This window comes from Pseudophryne corroboree, chromosome 2 (genome assembly GCF_028390025.1).
Source record: "Pseudophryne corroboree isolate aPseCor3 chromosome 2, aPseCor3.hap2, whole genome shotgun sequence".
Lineage (NCBI taxonomy): Eukaryota > Metazoa > Chordata > Amphibia > Anura > Myobatrachidae > Pseudophryne > Pseudophryne corroboree.
This window is the reverse complement of record NC_086445.1, coordinates 776,685,021-776,703,235: the sequence shown is the minus strand read 5'-3', so window position 1 is coordinate 776,703,235 and position 18,215 is coordinate 776,685,021.

Below are 18,215 nucleotides of genomic sequence, written 5' to 3'. Positions count from 1 at the left end.
TTAAAATATAATAGCAAAAAAATGCTAATGTTGCCTTCGGGACCTTGTGCATGTGAACAATACAGTGCTCTATGTTTTCCTATCTTGCATTATATTACATCTTACCACACACAGCTTTCTTTTGGAAGATTGAGTATAAATCTAGTCCAATTAATAGAATCTGGAGTAAGAGGTGATAAGAGAAATCATTTGTAGATGTAAATTTCTCAGTTCACCACTTTGACCTGAGTTTGACTCTATGTAAAAGCTTCATCTATAGGCAATGAAATACACAAAAATTACTGATATTTTGTTAGAGAATAGTAGTAGGGGAAACCGCACAGGTTAAGAAAAGTGTAATGTATATATGATAGAGGTCCTCTAAAAAACTGATTTATATTAATGAAGTTGCTTCATATTTAGGTAATCATACAACAGAGAACTTTTTATTGTCTGTATATTGTATAAAAGGTGACCATCAGTGGTGCTCCCCTGAGTCCAAATATATCAATATAGACACAGAGAGAAGACAGAAAATAGTAGACCCTTGTTGGGGAGCACTCTATTTTAGAAAGACTGTTGTATTAAATTGTCAAAATCTGATAAGATCATTAGATTTTTAATAGTATCATGTTAAAATTAGGGGTTTCCAATTCTGCCAAAAGGAGCAAATTTATAAAAATTATACAATATATAGCTGAAGGCTATGATACACAATAAGCCGGATAATTTATATAGCCATTGATATAATGTGGAAAAAATTTCAATGATATCTTTATATTGGAAAAATATACGACCATCATTTATCCTGCATAAGCTCTTTAAGAAAAGGGAAAATAGTGCTGGTGTGGCCCTCTATGGCTGCCTGCTCTGGAATTCTTCCCTGTGCTGCTGCTGTGGTCATGGCCAGCGGAAGGTGAGGGGGGCTATGATCATTCTGGCAGTCCCAGGTCCCACAATTTCTGATGGCAGTCCTGCCTCCAACTATTATGACATTGTACATATAAAATGTATGGACACCTCATGTATCAGCAATTATTTAGAATCATTATTTTAAGAGATATTTTATGTAAATAAAAAAAATGTTTTAAGTACATAAACAGCAAGATAATTTAAATGTAAAGCAAGGCTATTAAAATATGCAGTAGGAAATATAACTGAAGAAGTTAAAAAAAATTCAGTTTTACAGAGATCAATTATCTGAATTAAGATGCATACTAAAGACTTATGTCAACAAGATGGTTACTTATCAGTTGCAGTTATTATTGGATTACACTAGGACAGTTAAAGCACCTGGCCCAACCCAAACCCAACATCATTTTAAAAGATTTTTAAACAGATGAAAATAGATTAAAATTGACCTTTAGTAAATATACCAAATGGATTTTTTTTGTATGAACAGTACCAAGCAAGCATAGAACAGTTGGAATGGAGGATTTCTCCTGCAAGATTCTACTTTTGTTTAATATACTGTACATGTGTGACTTTTTCAGCTCATGTATGTGCAGTACGGGCCACAAAGTGAGAATAATGGCCATAGTACATTGCACTATACACTGACTGCAGAAGGCAAAACTTCCAAAGAGGCTGCTTTTGAATCAGCTCTATGGTTGAAGCACTGTACTTGATCATTTGAAACAAAACCACATTCTGTATTACTTAGATAAGCAAATGTTTGTTACTTTGGGCCTAATTCAGCATGGATCACTTTTCAGATAAATCGCAAATTGAATGATTATCGAATGACTGCGCATGCACACACACCAGGGGTAATAGCGACAGAAAATGCATACAGATCGTAATCACAATGTAGTCACTGTTTGACAGGAAGCTGGCATTTCTGGGCGGAAACCTGCTGTTTTAGTGGTGTGTCAGAAAAACAGAGGCATTCCCAGGTGTTTTTGGGGAGGGTCATCAGCGCAGACCAATTGCAGGCTGTCTCAGTCACAGATTAGTTGCAGCCTCAGACCTACTTATACTTGCTCAGATGGCAAAAATTCTTTGATGTTCCAGAAATTGCCTATGCATCTGCGAATGGATAGCGATCTGCGTTGTATTCGCAAACTTGCATGGGGCATTTTTTCTTCCTGTTGGGGTGGTGTCTTTCTACACGCAGACAACTGCAATTTCTCAGCGTAATAATCCATGCTGAATTAGGCCCTTATAACTCTGTATTACTGTTATCATATAGGTTGTATATCTTATTTGTTGGTACTTCACAGTGAGATAAGGACACTTGTTTTTTCTGCTCCACAAACCAACATGTTTTTTTATAAATCTAGTTATACTTCTCCATATCAAGGTACAATGCAGGACCAAAACCATTTTGCACTATTTATAATAAAGTTAAGGCATCCAATGTCAATGGAATGAATTAAAAAAAGTATTAATACTGTCACTCAAAAGCAATGCAATCCTCCCCAAAAAGTTATACTTGTATACTTTATTACAAAAGTGTTGCCACAATTAGTAGGCATATTACAATAAATTCTACAGATTAAAATGACTGAATCCATCTTGAATTAAGTGTTTTGGTAAATATTTTGAGCCTTTATGTTTCATTTACACTAATGTGTATATATAAGCAGGAGTACAGTATATCAAAGTTATGTACTGTAAATGAGTAACTAAAAATATGAGGTCAGACACCAATAAGTGGGTAGCATATTGTGTGTAATGGTCAAAAATGCATTCTTAAATTAATAATGAAAAAAGTTAGCTGGACATAGTAAATAAATATTTAATCATACAGTATCAGATTAATTTATTAGTGACTGAAATAAGAAATTTTTACACTGCAACTACTTATTCTTACAACAGAAGAAATGTATAAATCATATTCAAAGAACAATAATATATTACTTTTTATTTGGAGAAGCATAGGTGGAAAATAAAGTAGACACAACATTTTATTTCCACAGTGGAACTTCTAAATTGAAACATGTGTTCAACACGGCTAGCTACCCGGGTAGGATTCCCGAATGACTTGATCCAGGAATTTGCAGTGGGACCCTTTTCCACTAGGTAAAAACATGGGTAAATGCGCGCCCCCACGCATTTACCCGTGTTTTAAGGAGCTAGTGAAAAAGGGGTATTAGTTCCAATCATGATTTAGTTATTAAATCAGCAGATAAGGGTGGGGGGTGGTCCTCCTTGATAAGGAGGACTATCTCAAGGAAGCCCAGTGACAATTGGGTGATGGAGGACTTTATAGAAGCTTGACAGTAACCCTACTGCCATGTTTCAGAACAAGTCAAAAACTTTAATGACTGGTGCTAATACTACAGGAGCTATTTCTAAGGACACTTTTATTTTTTTGTTTACAGTTCACCCAGTGGTGCCCACATTTATTTTCTCCCTAAAATACACACTTATTTCCCCACCAGGTAAGCCCATTATTTCGGGAGTTGGATCTTTAAAAAACAATCTTTCACACTATGTAGATTCTTTTTTACAAAAATATGTTAGAAGTTTAAAGTCTTATATTAAGGACACTACACATTTTTTTTAATTTACTGAATGAGGTACAATGGAGACAGAGTTATTTTTTAGTAACATGTGATTTTGAATCTTTATATTCAAATATACCCCAAGATTTAAGACTTGAGGCAGTTGGTCATGATTTGAGGAAGGATGATTCCATTTCTCCAGTCATATGTGAATTCATTATGGATGCTGTAGATTTTATTTTACATCATAATTATTTTGTTTTTACTTTGCAATATTTTTTACAATTGAGAGGGACAGCAATGGGAAGCAGATTCGCACCCAGTTTTGCGAACCTGTACATGGGGCTGTTCGAGGAGCAGCATGTGTGGGGAAGCGAGCTGGGGCTGATCTGATCCTATACTGGCATTTCATTATTTATTTTTAGTGTGGGGAGGAAGTGAAGCATCTTTGAAATTATTTTTGAATGGGCTTAATGTTAATCAGTTTGGTCTAAATTTCACATATACATATCATAGGGAGAAAATTACATATTTAGATATTGCCCTGGAAGAGAATGATAATGTCCTTAATACACAAACATATATTAAGGAAGTCCATCAAAACAAGTTTCTGAATTATGGCAGTAGTCATCTCCAGAAGTGGAGAGACAATATTCCTAAGGGACAGTTTATTTGAATGAAAATGAATTGTTCTGTTGATGAGAGATTTGAGGTCACATGCAGGGAGACTCTGGGAATCTTTACAGGAACAGGGGTATCAAGTGGAAGTAATTAAGAAGGCCTATGAGGAAGTGAGAGTTATGTATAGGTCAGATTTACTGAGTTATAAGGAATATGAGCATAGACAGGAACATAAAAATATAAATAAAAACAAAAATAGAAATAGAGTAGTGAACTTTATTAATAAATACAATGCATAAGCGAAAGATATTCAAAAGATCATAATAAAAAATAGTGTATTATTGAAAATGGATGACATATTAGAGGGATCAAAAATTTATAGTGATAGAGTCACATTTCATAAATCCGACAACCTCAAATGTAAATTGGCACCTAGGCATTTTAGGAATAAACCAATTAATATGTGTGAGTTAATATCTTGTTTCCCGGAGAAACCTGCTGGATTCCATAGATGTGGAAAGGGGAAGTGTGGTACATGCATCTTTAGTGAGAAGAAGGAAACTGAATTTGTCTGTTTTATAACATAGGAAAAATTTCCTATTAAAGATTTTATGAACTGTAGTTCGAGTTTTGTGATCTACCTTTTGGAATGTGGATGCGGTATGCAATATGTTGGCCGCACCACAAGAAAAATACAAACTCGACTGACGGAACACAAAAGGAATATTTGTAATAAATTGAAAACACACTGTTTATCTGTACATGTCACTAATTATAATATGGGTGAATAGGAGAATATGAAAATGAAGGTGATTGAACAGATTATGTCTACTAATAGGGACGGAGATAGCTTCAATTTACTGTGTAAGAGGGAAGCGTATTGGATATTCTGCCTACGAAAACTTCAGCCGCAATGGCTTAAATGATATGGTGGAATTAAATAATATATAAATTAGATCTGTATATGTCCCTTTATACTTCTTATTATACTTCTTATTATATTTCCCTATATAAGACCTAATAATAATAATAATAATAATAATAACAATAATAGTAATAAAAATAGTTTCTCCACTCTGTACTTTATACCCATGTATATATAAATTTAAAGGTATGACTTCCTGCTTTATGTACTCTTTTTGTGAGATTTACTGATTGGTATTAAATGTGGATGTAAATGTAAATATATGTATGTGTTGTATCTTTGTATTTTTAAACAAATTTAAATAATGTTGGGAATAATGATAAAACTTTGTACGTAATATATGATTGCACATTCGGCAAATGAGCCGCAAGTGGAATGCACTATGGTGCGCATGCACAATTGAGTGGGGGGAGTAAGCGGGGACTCCCCGTCTATTTAGACTCTGGTCTGAGTAGAGATCAATATCCTTCTGATGAAGCCGCTGACTGTTTGAAGCAGAGAAATGCGTAAAGTACATCGAGTGTCTGGTGTTGCTAAGAGGAACCAGGTCTGCTGGGGGAAGCTGCTGCCTAGTGGGAGAGGAGACTGGTCACCAAAATTGCTTGGCTGTAGTGGGTGAGACAATTTTAGGAGTCTGACGTACTAAACCCATGTTGTTTCTGTAGCGCTTACTCAGGACTGCTTGCTAGCTAATAAGCATAACCTCACTGAGGAAATAACACAGTTGTATTGGCCTGAAAATTTGGCCCTTGGTCCTAATAGGATCGGACTAAGCAAGTGTTAGAAAGTCTGATTACAATTGGGACATTTGTGAGCTAGTCATTATCTTTGAAAGAACTCACACTCTAAATAACAATTCCGGTCAGAGATTCTGGCTGAGTTACTTGTCGATGGAATAAACATTGATGAAACATTTACAGATACAAAAGTTATGGAATCTAGTTACAATTGTTGCAGATGGTAGAAATTGCTACTGTTTCATAAATAGAAGACCTGATGTTGGCAACATTAATTTGCTGCATATTATATGCTTTGTGGAAATTTTATTGTTAATGTGAGTTTTAATATGTAACACCAGCTGTGCGTATTAGATGTATAATACATTTTTAATATTATAAAGAATTGTATTATATTTGCACTCTGTTCTGAGACAGCAGCGCTTTATTTGAATATGTGTTTTTTTCCCCCTTTGGTTTTTAAAGGAGATTAGGTGGTCTCCTAGTGGAGCAGCATCTGTTCCAGAGCCGATTAATTAATACGGGATCTCACTGAGAGAGTGAGCCAGCACCTGAAAAGTATCCTTGACCACTTATAGCTTAAAGGATACGGTATATAATGTTCTCATTTTTGATTATTGATAGTCAATAGGTTGACCACTAATGGTCGACATGCATTAGGTTGTCATGACAATGGTTGACAAAGCATATGGTCGAAAAGAGTTTTAAAAAATTAAAACTTTTTCATACTTTACCATCCACATGGTCTACAATTGGGAATAGTAACCTGTGCCAAGCATAATGGAGCAAGGAACTTTGCCTGCAGCACGGCAAGCCAAACAAGCCATGAGAGGGGATGCGGTACACTACCAGTGGTTGGACAGAGGAAATGACATACAAAAACTCATGTTGACCTTTTTCTGTGAACATTTTCCTTGTCAACCTTGAGTCCATGTCGACCTTGTCCACATTGACCTTTTGGGAATGATCTTGACACTGTCAACCTTTTCACCGATGACCAAATGATCTGCATCATAGGCACACTCCAGCAGGGTATGGGTCATTATGTCAAGATTTAGGTCGACCACTTTTGGTTGACATGCACTAGATCAACAGGGTGACTAGTTTGACATGGTCATTAGGTCGACATGGAAAAACTAGATTTTAGGAGTGATTAACACCCCGACTCCTGGCGCAAATATAATTGAATCTGTAGTTAATATTTCTCAGTACACCAGCTGCACACACTAAAGGACTGGCAATATCCTCAAAGATACACAAAACAGAAAAAAGTTAGTGTATTGCGCTTGATGCACTAATTCAATTGAATAAATAACACTATACAGTTGTGTGTCTGCTTTTGCTCAAATTAACACACATGGAACTTGCTTTCATAAAATCCAACAAAAACTTTTAATAACAGCACACATACATATAGCATAAATACCAAGATTAAATGAGCTAAACACACTGAGAAAGTCGCTTTAGCTATTTAGACACAAATATGTTAGATAGTAATGGTGTCCATAAACAGTATCCAGTGGACGGCAACAGTGTATCGTATAAAGTGCTAAACAGACATACCTTGTCTGTTACGTACAATGTATCTCAGTTTGCAACAGTTACTAATGCCTATGTGAATTTATGTATAATGTCTCCAATCCTCCTGCTACTGGCGTCCCAGTGCAGAGGAATGCTGCTTGAAATATATTTACCAGAACCTGCGGGATTATCCACATACACAACGCAGATTTCCAGGGAGATATCCTTATGGCACGCAGCCACAGCGTCCGCCGCCGGCACTATTCGTGGTGCAGTAGAATCTCTGTCCTGGCGGGCGGGTATGGACGCTTCAGCTGCCGACGATCAGCAGAGTGATTCAGATAGATGATACGAGTATGCAAGGAAATGTCCTTATGGCATGCAGCCACAGCGTCCGCCGCCGGCACTGTTCGTAGTGCAGGGAGAATCTCTGTCCTGGCGGGGCGGGTAAGGACACTTGAGAAGCCGCTGTCCCAATGGGCCAATATGCAGACTCTAATTACCTCCTCAGGAATGAACGTCAGCACCAGACACAGATGATAGGCACTAGTAATAGCACTTAGAACAATGTAGCCGTCAGTACGTATATCAAAGCGGGGAGATGACGTCAATGCGTTTCGTCCCGTCACAACTCGGGACTTCCTCAAGACTAGACATAGAAATATAGACATGGAAATCTGTGCTGTGTATGTGGATAATCCCGCAGGTTTGGGTAAATATATTTCAAGCAGCATTCCTCTGCACTGGGACGCCAGTAGCAGGAGGATTGGAAACATTATACATAAATTCACATAGGCATTAGTAACTGTTGCAAACTGAGATACATTGTACGTAACAGACGAGATATGTCTGTTTAGCACTTTATACGATACACTATTGCCGTCCACTGGATACTGTTTATGGACACCATTACTATCTAACTAATTTGTGTCTAAATAGCTAAAGCGACTTTCTCAGTGTGTTTAGCTCATTTAATCTTGGTATTTATGCTATATGTATGTGTGCTGTTATTAAAAGTTTTTGTTGGATCTTATGAAAGCAAGTTCCATGTGTGTGAATTTGAGCAAAAGCAGACACACAACTGTATAGTGTTATTTATTCAATTTAATTAGTGCATCAAGCGCAATACACTAGCTTTTTTCCATTAGGTCGACATGAACAAGGTCAACATGGAAAAAGGTCAACATGAGATTTTTGACTTTTTTGTGTCATTTTCTTCATAAAAGTGCACAGTGTCTCCTTGCATGGCTCATTTAACTCACCATGCTTCAGGCAAGGTGCCTCGCTCTGCTTCCGCTGCGCTCTGCACAGGTTACCATTCCCAATTGTAGTCCACATGGATCGTAAAGTATGAAAAAGTAAAGAAAAAAATAATAATGAAAAACTCATGTCGACCTTTTTCCATGTCGACCTTGTTCATGTCAACCTAATGATCATGTCGACATAATGACCATGTTGACCTAGTGCATGTTGACCAATAGTGGTTGACCTAATGACTGTCGACCTACGTCTTGTCGACCTAATGACCATAAGCCCTCCAGCAGATGACTTAATATTGATAGATCGCAAGTACAGGCATACTCACTGTTACACACTACTGTAGTTCTCATGGAGCAGAGCTTTAGTGTAGCAGGATGTCATGCAGCTCACTATCCAGAGAGTGTATGTAGGAACTGGGTAGTACTGCAGGAACACTGGAATCATTGTGGATTACAGGTAATGACAGGTCTCTCTGGAGTTAAGTGGTAGACATGTGTCTTCCACTGTGATGCTCAAGAAGGCCCCTGCACATGCTCAGTAGAGATCTCAGTGGCCATCTTGGGATAGGGTGTGCAGCCTCCCTGGAGAACAGAAAGACTGGAGTCTGCACAGCTGCAAACTTCCCTTTAAACACTGAAAAATCAGAAATAGAGATACACTATAAGGACAGTTAAGTAGTCTGGTGCTTATGTTCAAACCTTTACTTAACAATAGCCACTCAGCAGAATGTAAATGCCTGGTGTTCTATTTATATGTTACAGGCAGGCACTATACTGATAGAGCCATTCCCTTTCATACTGGATGCAATTCTCTGTCTATTCAATGTGTGTTAGTCTGTGTCAGTGTATTTCTCGTAAAACATGCACCACTTGTATTCAGTGGCGTAAGTTCATCACAGTTGCCCAAGGTAAGATAAATATTGGTGCCCCCCTATTTCCTATATTAAGTTAAATATATGTATGTATGTGTGCGTGTATATATTTATATATATATATATATGTGTGTGTGTGTGTGTGTGTGTGTGTGTGTGTGTGTGTTTGTATGTATGTGGAGTGTTCTGAAAATTTTTATATACTGTATTTATACATTTAATTGTCTTTTATATTAAATCACACATTTCTTAGCAGTCATACCCAGGATTAGAACCCATGACCTGTTACACTGACAGCAGACACTTTACTGATGGAGCTATTTGCTCCTGTACAGGAAGCATGAGAATTCTAACTATATAAAGTTACATGTAATTGTCAGAGAAGTATCTTCATATAGTTAAAATTCTCATATTTCCTATACAGAAGCAAACAGCTTCATCAGTAAGGTGTCTGCTTCCAGTGTAATAGGTTGTGGTTTCTAATCCTGGGTGTGACACTTGTAAAATGTGTATATTCAGTAGAGATGAGCGGGTTCGGTTTCTCTGAATCCGAACCCGCCAGAACTTCATGTTTTTTTTCACGGGTCCGAGCGACTCGGATCTTCCCGCCTTGCTCGGTTAACCCGAGCGCGCCCGAACGTCATCATGACGCTGTCGGATTCTCGCGAGACTCGGATTCTATATAAGGAGCCGCGCGTCGCCGCCATTTTCACACGTGCATTGAGATTGATAGGGAGAGGACGTGGCTGGCGTCCTCTCCGTTTAGAATAGATTAGAGAGACACTTGATTTACTAATTTTGGGGAGCATTAGGAGTACTCAGTACAGTGCAGAGTTTTGCTGATAGTGACCACCAGTTTTATTTATAATCCGTTCTCTGCCTGAAAAAAGCGATACACAGCACACAGTGACTCAGTCACATACCATATCTGTGTGCACTGCTCAGGCTCAGGCCAGTGTGCTGCATCATCTATATATATTATATATCTGTCTGACTGCTCAGCTCACACAGCTTATAATTGTGGGGGAGACTGGGGAGCACTACTGCAGTGCCAGTTATAGGTTATAGCAGGAGCCAGGAGTACATAATATTATATTAAAATTAAACAGTGCACACTTTTGCTGCAGGAGTGCCACTGCCAGTGTGACTAGTGACCAGTGACCTGACCACCAGTATATATAATATTAGTAGTATACTATCTCTTTATCAACCAGTCTATATTAGCAGCAGACACAGTACAGTGCGGTAGTTCACGGCTGTGGCTACCTCTGTGTCGGCACTCGGCAGCCCGTCCATAATTGTATATACCACCTAACCGTGGTTTTTTTTTCTTTCTTTATACATACATACTAGTTACGAGTATACTATCTCTTTATCAACCAGTCTATATTAGCAGCAGACACAGTACAGTGCGGTAGTTCACGGCTGTGGCTACCTCTGTGTCGGCACTCGGCAGCCCGTCCATAATTGTATATACCACCTAACCGTGGTTTTTTTTTCTTTCTTTATACATACATACTAGTTACGAGTATACTATCTCTTTATCAACCAGTCTATATATTAGCAGCAGACACAGTACAGTGCGGTAGTTCACGGCTGTGGCTACCTCTGTGTCGGCACTCGGCAGCCCGTCCATAATTGTATATACCACCTAACCGTGGTTTTTTTTTCTTTCTTTATACATACATACTAGTTACGAGTATACTATCTCTTTATCAACCAGTCTATATTAGCAGCAGACACAGTACAGTGCGGTAGTTCACGGCTGTGGCTACCTCTGTGTCGGCACTCGGCAGCCCATCCATAATTGTATATACCACCTAACCGTGGTTTTTTTTTCTTTCTTTATACATACATACTAGTTACGAGTATACTATCTCTTTATCAACCAGTCTATATATTAGCAGCAGACACAGTACAGTGCGGTAGTTCACGGCTGTGGCTACCTCTGTGTCGGCACTCGGCAGCCCGTCCATAATTGTATATACCACCTAACCGTGGTTTTTTTTTCTTTCTTTATACATACATACTAGTTACGAGTATACTATCTCTTTATCAACCAGTCTATATTAGCAGCAGACACAGTACAGTGCGGTAGTTCACGGCTGTGGCTACCTCTGTGTCGGCACTCGGCAGCCCGTCCATAATTGTATATACCACCTAACCGTGGTTTTTTTTTCTTTCTTTATACATACATACTAGTTACGAGTATACTATCTCTTTATCAACCAGTCTATATATTAGCAGCAGACACAGTACAGTGCGGTAGTTCACGGCTGTGGCTACCTCTGTGTCGGCACTCGGCAGCCCGTCCATAATTGTATATACCACCTAACCGTGGTTTTTTTTTCTTTCTTTATACATACATACTAGTTACGAGTATACTATCTCTTTATCAACCAGTCTATATATTAGCAGCAGACACAGTACAGTGCGGTAGTTCACGGCTGTGGCTACCTCTGTGTCGGCACTCGGCAGCCCGTCCATAATTGTATATACCACCTAACCGTGGTTTTTTTTTCTTTCTTTATACATACATACTAGTTACGAGTATACTATCTCTTTATCAACCAGTCTATATATTAGCAGCAGACACAGTACAGTGCGGTAGTTCACGGCTGTGGCTACCTCTTTGTCGGCACTCGGCAGCCCGTCCATAATTGTATACTAGTATCCAATCCATCCATCTCCATTGTTTACCTGAGGTGCCTTTTAGTTGTGCCTATTAAAATATGGAGAACAAAAATGTTGAGGTTCCAAAATTAGGGAAAGATCAAGATCCACTTCCACCTCGTGCTGAAGCTGCTGCCACTAGTCATGGCCGAGACGATGAAATGCCAGCAACGTCGTCTGCCAAGGCCGATGCCCAATGTCATAGTACAGAGCATGTCAAATCCAAAACACCAAATATCAGTAAAAAAAGGACTCCAAAACCTAAAATAAAATTGTCGGAGGAGAAGCGTAAACTTGCCAATATGCCATTTACCACACGGAGTGGCAAGGAACGGCTGAGGCCCTGGCCTATGTTCATGGCTAGTGGTTCAGCTTCACATGAGGATGGAAGCACTCAGCCTCTCGCTAGAAAAATGAAAAGACTCAAGCTGGCAAAAGCAGCACAGCAAAGAACTGTGCATTCTTCGAAATCCCAAATCCACAAGGAGAGTCCAATTGTGTCGGTTGCGATGCCTGACCTTCCCAACACTGGACGTGAAGAGCATGCGCCTTCCACCATTTGCACGCCCCCTGCAAGTGCTGGAAGGAGCACCCGCAGTCCAGTTCCTGATAGTCAGATTGAAGATGTCAGTGTTGAAGTACACCAGGATGAGGAGGATATGGGTGTTGCTGGCGCTGGGGAGGAAATTGACCAGGAGGATTCTGATGGTGAGGTGGTTTGTTTAAGTCAGGCACCCGGGGAGACACCTGTTGTCCGTGGGAGGAATATGGCCGTTGACATGCCAGGTGAAAATACCAAAAAAATCAGCTCTTCGGTGTGGAGGTATTTCACCAGAAATGCGGACAACAGGTGTCAAGCCGTGTGTTCCCTTTGTCAAGCTGTAATAAGTAGGGGTAAGGACGTTAACCACCTCGGAACATCCTCCCTTATACGTCACCTGCAGCGCATTCATAATAAGTCAGTGACAAGTTCAAAAACTTTGGGTGACAGCGGAAGCAGTCCACTGACCAGTAAATCCCTTCCTCTTGTAACCAAGCTCACGCAAACCACCCCACCAACTCCCTCAGTGTCAATTTCCTCCTTCCCCAGGAATGCCAATAGTCCTGCAGGCCATGTCACTGGCAATTCTGACGAGTCCTCTCCTGCCTGGGATTCCTCCGATGCATCCTTGCGTGTAACGCCTACTGCTGCTGGCGCTGCTGTTGTTGCCGCTGGGAGTCGATGGTCATCCCAGAGGGGAAGTCGTAAGCCCACTTGTACTACTTCCAGTAAGCAATTGACTGTTCAACAGTCCTTTGCGAGGAAGATGAAATATCACAGCAGTCATCCTACTGCAAAGCGGATAACTGAGTCCTTGACAACTATGTTGGTGTTAGACGTGCGTCCGGTATCCGCCGTTAGTTCACAGGGAACTAGACAATTTATTGAGGCAGTGTGCCCCCGTTACCAAATACCATCTAGGTTCCACTTCTCTAGGCAGGCGATACCGAGAATGTACACGGACGTCAGAAAAAGACTCACCAGTGTCCTAAAAAATGCAGTTGTACCCAATGTCCACTTAACCACGGACATGTGGACAAGTGGAGCAGGGCAGGGTCAGGACTATATGACTGTGACAGCCCACTGGGTAGATGTATGGACTCCCGCCGCAAGAACAGCAGCGGCGGCACCAGTAGCAGCATCTCGCAAACGCCAACTCTTTCCTAGGCAGGCTACGCTTTGTATCACCGCTTTCCAGAATACGCACACAGCTGAAAACCTCTTACGGCAACTGAGGAAGATCATCGCGGAATGGCTTACCCCAATTGGACTCTCCTGTGGATTTGTGGCATCGGACAACGCCAGCAATATTGTGTGTGCATTAAATATGGGCAAATTCCAGCACGTCCCATGTTTTGCACATACCTTGAATTTGGTGGTGCAGAATTTTTGAAAAAACGACAGGGGCGTGCAAGAGATGCTGTCGGTGGCCAGAAAAATTGCGGGACACTTTCGGCGTACAGGCACCACGTACAGAAGACTGGAGCACCACCAAAAACTACTGAACCTGCCCTGCCATCATCTGAAGCAAGAAGTGGTAACGAGGTGGAATTCAACCCTCTATATGCTTCAGAGGTTGGAGGAGCAGCAAAAGGCCATTCAAGCCTATACAATTGAGCACGATATAGGAGGTGGAATGCACCTGTCTCAAGTGCAGTGGAGAATGATTTCAACGTTGTGCAAGGTTCTGATGCCCTTTGAACTTGCCACACGTGAAGTCAGTTCAGACACTGCCAGCCTGAGTCAGGTCATTCCCCTCATCAGGCTTTTGCAGAAGAAACTGGAGGCATTGAAGAAGGAGCTAAAAGGGAGCGATTCCGCTAGGCATGTGGGACTTGTGGATGCAGCCCTTAATTCGCTTAACAAGGATTCACGGGTGGTCAATCTGTTGAAATCAGAGCACTACATTTTGGCCACAGTGCTCGATCCTAGATTTAAAGCCAGACCCTGTCACTGAAATGATGGGTTGGTTAAAGTGTGCATGTCCTGTTTTGTTTATACAACATAAGGGTGGGTGGGAGGGCCCAAGGACAATTCCATCTTGCACCTCTTTTTTCTTTTCTTTTTCTTTGCATCATGTGCTGATTGGGGAGGTTTTTTTGGAAGGGACATCCTGCGTGACACTGCAGTGCCACTCCTAGATGGGCCCGGTGTTTGTGTCGGCCACTAGGGTCGCTAATCTTACTCACACAGCTACCTCATTGCGCCTCTTTTTTTCTTTGCGTCATGTGCTGTTTGGGGAGGGTTTTTTGGAAGGGACATCCTGCGTGACACTGCAGTGCCACTCCTAGATGGGCCCGGTGTTTGTGTCGGCCACTAGGGTCGCTTATCTTACTCACACAGCGACCTCGGTGCAAATTTTAGGACTAAAAATAATATTGTGAGGTGTGAGGTATTCAGAATAGACTGAAAATGAGTGTAAATTATGGTTTTTGAGGTTAATAATACTTTGGGATCAAAATGACCCCCAAATTCTATGATTTAAGCTGTTTTTTAGTGTTTTTTGAAAAAAACACCCGAATCCAAAACACACCCGAATCCGACAAAAAAAATTCGGTGAAGTTTTGCCAAAACGCGTTCGAACCCAAAACACGGCCGCGGAACCGAACCCAAAACCAAAACACAAAACCCGAAAAATTTCAGGCGCTCATCTCTAATATTCAGTATAATAAAGAGGGTGTGATTTGTAAGGTGCAGGGACCAGTGAGGAAGTCAGTCACTGAAAAGACAGCAGCAGCTATCAATTAACTTAATTCAATGGTGTCACAGAATGGGAGGAGAGGTGCCCCTCTTCAGAGCAGGAGCCCAGCGGCAGATGACTCCATTGCCTCCCAGAGTTCTGCCTCTGCTTGTACTAGTGTATAATAAAAGTAGCTATTCAAGAGAGGATAACACTTTTAATTTCAACTTTTTAGATTTTCTGTTAAAAATATTGGCTAGTTTAGCATCATGTTACATATTTCATAAGCTTAGGGAGTATATCAGTTTGGTGCATTTAAATGCTTTATTACACTAACTTTTTGCAATTACTGGTAAAAGCATTCATCAAAGTCACAAAAGATGTATACTGTATTTTGATAGATTTATAGTGAGTTTCTTATTGCTGTTATGGATTGGTATTGGACGTAAAGGGGTTAATGCCATGACTTGGTGCTACAGGTGTTTTCACATTATTCAGTGGTATACACTTATAGAAAAAAGCCAGCATCCTTGAGCCTGGAAGGGTCTGGAATTGACTCACATGTTGAGTGGTAAAAACATAAGGCACATACTTATAGATGTAGAGGAATTTCAGCAGGACCAGAATTGAGTTGTTTCTGTCGAGAGCAGCACTGGCCTGGCTAGCTGAGGGCAGTAAGTGTTCTTGCCAGCCAATATGATACTGAAGTGGGTCAGAGTTAGTGGATACTGTAATAAGAGCAGATTTAAGAAATTCAGTGGATTAACCAGAGGTAAACTCAGCAGGGGGAGTTCGGGAGAGTTTTTAATCTATATATATATATATATATATATATATATATATATAAAAGGCAAAAAAGGAGATTGACGTACTGATTGACTCATCACAAAACCTCTTTAACCACAAGGCCTACTATCTTGAAACTTGGCAGGTAGCTTCTACTTAGGTCCCAGGTGCTTGCTAAGGACAGGTTTTACAAATGTCACTGCCCATCCACAGAAAACGCCAAAAATGGATGTGTGTATGTATGTGTATAAGTTTGTTACAGCATAACTTCGGAATGCCTGCAGAAATTTACACCAAACTTGGAACACATATGATTTACAATCTGGGAACGAACACTGTGGGGGTAACACACCCCTGGCACCCCTAGGGGTGAGGCATCAGCACAGAGTATTTCTGCAGACAGCATAACTCCAGAATGACTGGAGCAATTTACACCAAAATTGGTACACATATGACTTACAATCTTGGAACAAACACTGTTGGGGTAAAACAACCCTAGCACCCCTAGGGGTTGGACAGCAGCACAGAGTATATCAGGTGACAGCATAACTCCAGAATGCCTGGACCAATTAACACCACACTTGGTACACATATGACTTAAAATCTGGGAACAAACACTATGGGGGTAACACATGCCTAGCACCCCCAGGGGTGTGGTAGCAGCACAGAGTATTTCAGTAGACAGTGTAACTCTGGAATTACTAAAGCAATTTACCCCAAACTTGGTACACATAGGACTTAAAATCTAGGAACACACACTGTGTGGGTAACACACCTCTAGCACCCCTAGGGGTTGGAAAGCAGCACAAAGTATTTCAGTATACAGCATAACTCCGGAATGCCTGGTGCAATTTACACCAAACTTGGTAAACATATGACTTACAACCTGGGAACAAACACTGTGGGGGTAACACACCATTAGCATCCCTAGGGGTGGTCCAGCAGCACAGACTATATTAGGATATGCATGATATGTCAGTGACAACAGGGCTTCATGTGACAGTGGCAGTGACATGATGTGAGGAGGGGAATGGAGGTAGTAGGAAGCCACATGCTGTCATATAGTGGGAGTAGCAGGGTCCCCAGCAGCAGAGAGTATACTTGGAGATGCATGATATGACAGGCAGGACAGGGCTTCATGTGACAGGGGCAGTGACATAATGTCAGGAGGTGAATGGAGGTAGCACGAACCTACACACTGAGAGTTATATAGTGGAAATAGCACGGTCCCCCAGTGGCATAGAGTATATCAGGATATGCATAATGTGCTGCGCTATATAAGAAACTGTAAATAGATTGATCATTTCACAGGGGCACTGACATGATGTAAGGAGGAGAATGGAGGCAGCAAGAAGTCAGAGACTTAGAGTTGTATAGTGGGAAGAGCAGGGTCCCTTGGGGGACCAAAAAAGGGTCTGCCCACTACACAAAGTGGGTCAGGGAAGAAATAATATGCCTATATACTAGATCTCCAACCAACATCAATTAACAATAACTATAATTCTAATTTACCAATCTCATCCCGTAGCGAAGCACGGGTATTCAGCTAGTACTGTTAATAAAATCAAGTTTACAGAAGCCATGTATCTGAACTATTCAGATGATAACTTATCAGGAATGATGTATTTGTGCAAACCGCAATAATACTGGCATTCATTACTCAACTACAAGCTGAGTGCTTGCTGCATATAAGCATATCTACTGCTATTTTTCAGCAGGAACCAGCAGGAACTCCGTTCCTGACCCTCTCATTGAATATGACATAATCAGGAACTGGGTTCCTGAACCTCTCCTGGGCCAAAATGTATTTTCTATAAGTTTTATTTTAGAGTCCACTTTGAGCACCTTCTGTTCTATCTGTCTATCTATCTATCTATCTATCTATCTATCTATCTATCTATCTATCTATCTATCTATCTATCATATTTTAAAGTCCATTTTGAGTGACTTCTTTTCTAAAAAACAATCTATCTCTAACTTTTTATAATGCTCCACCCCCAGACCCGTAGTTCCTAAACTTATTTTTACTGAAAAATAGCACTGAGCATATCAAAACACAAGACAGAGACATTTAAAGTACTCTACTAAATATTCCATGCAGCTGTCACATTAGTGCACAAACTCAGAACACAAAGAGGGTAATTCAGATCTGATCACAGCAGCAAATCTGTT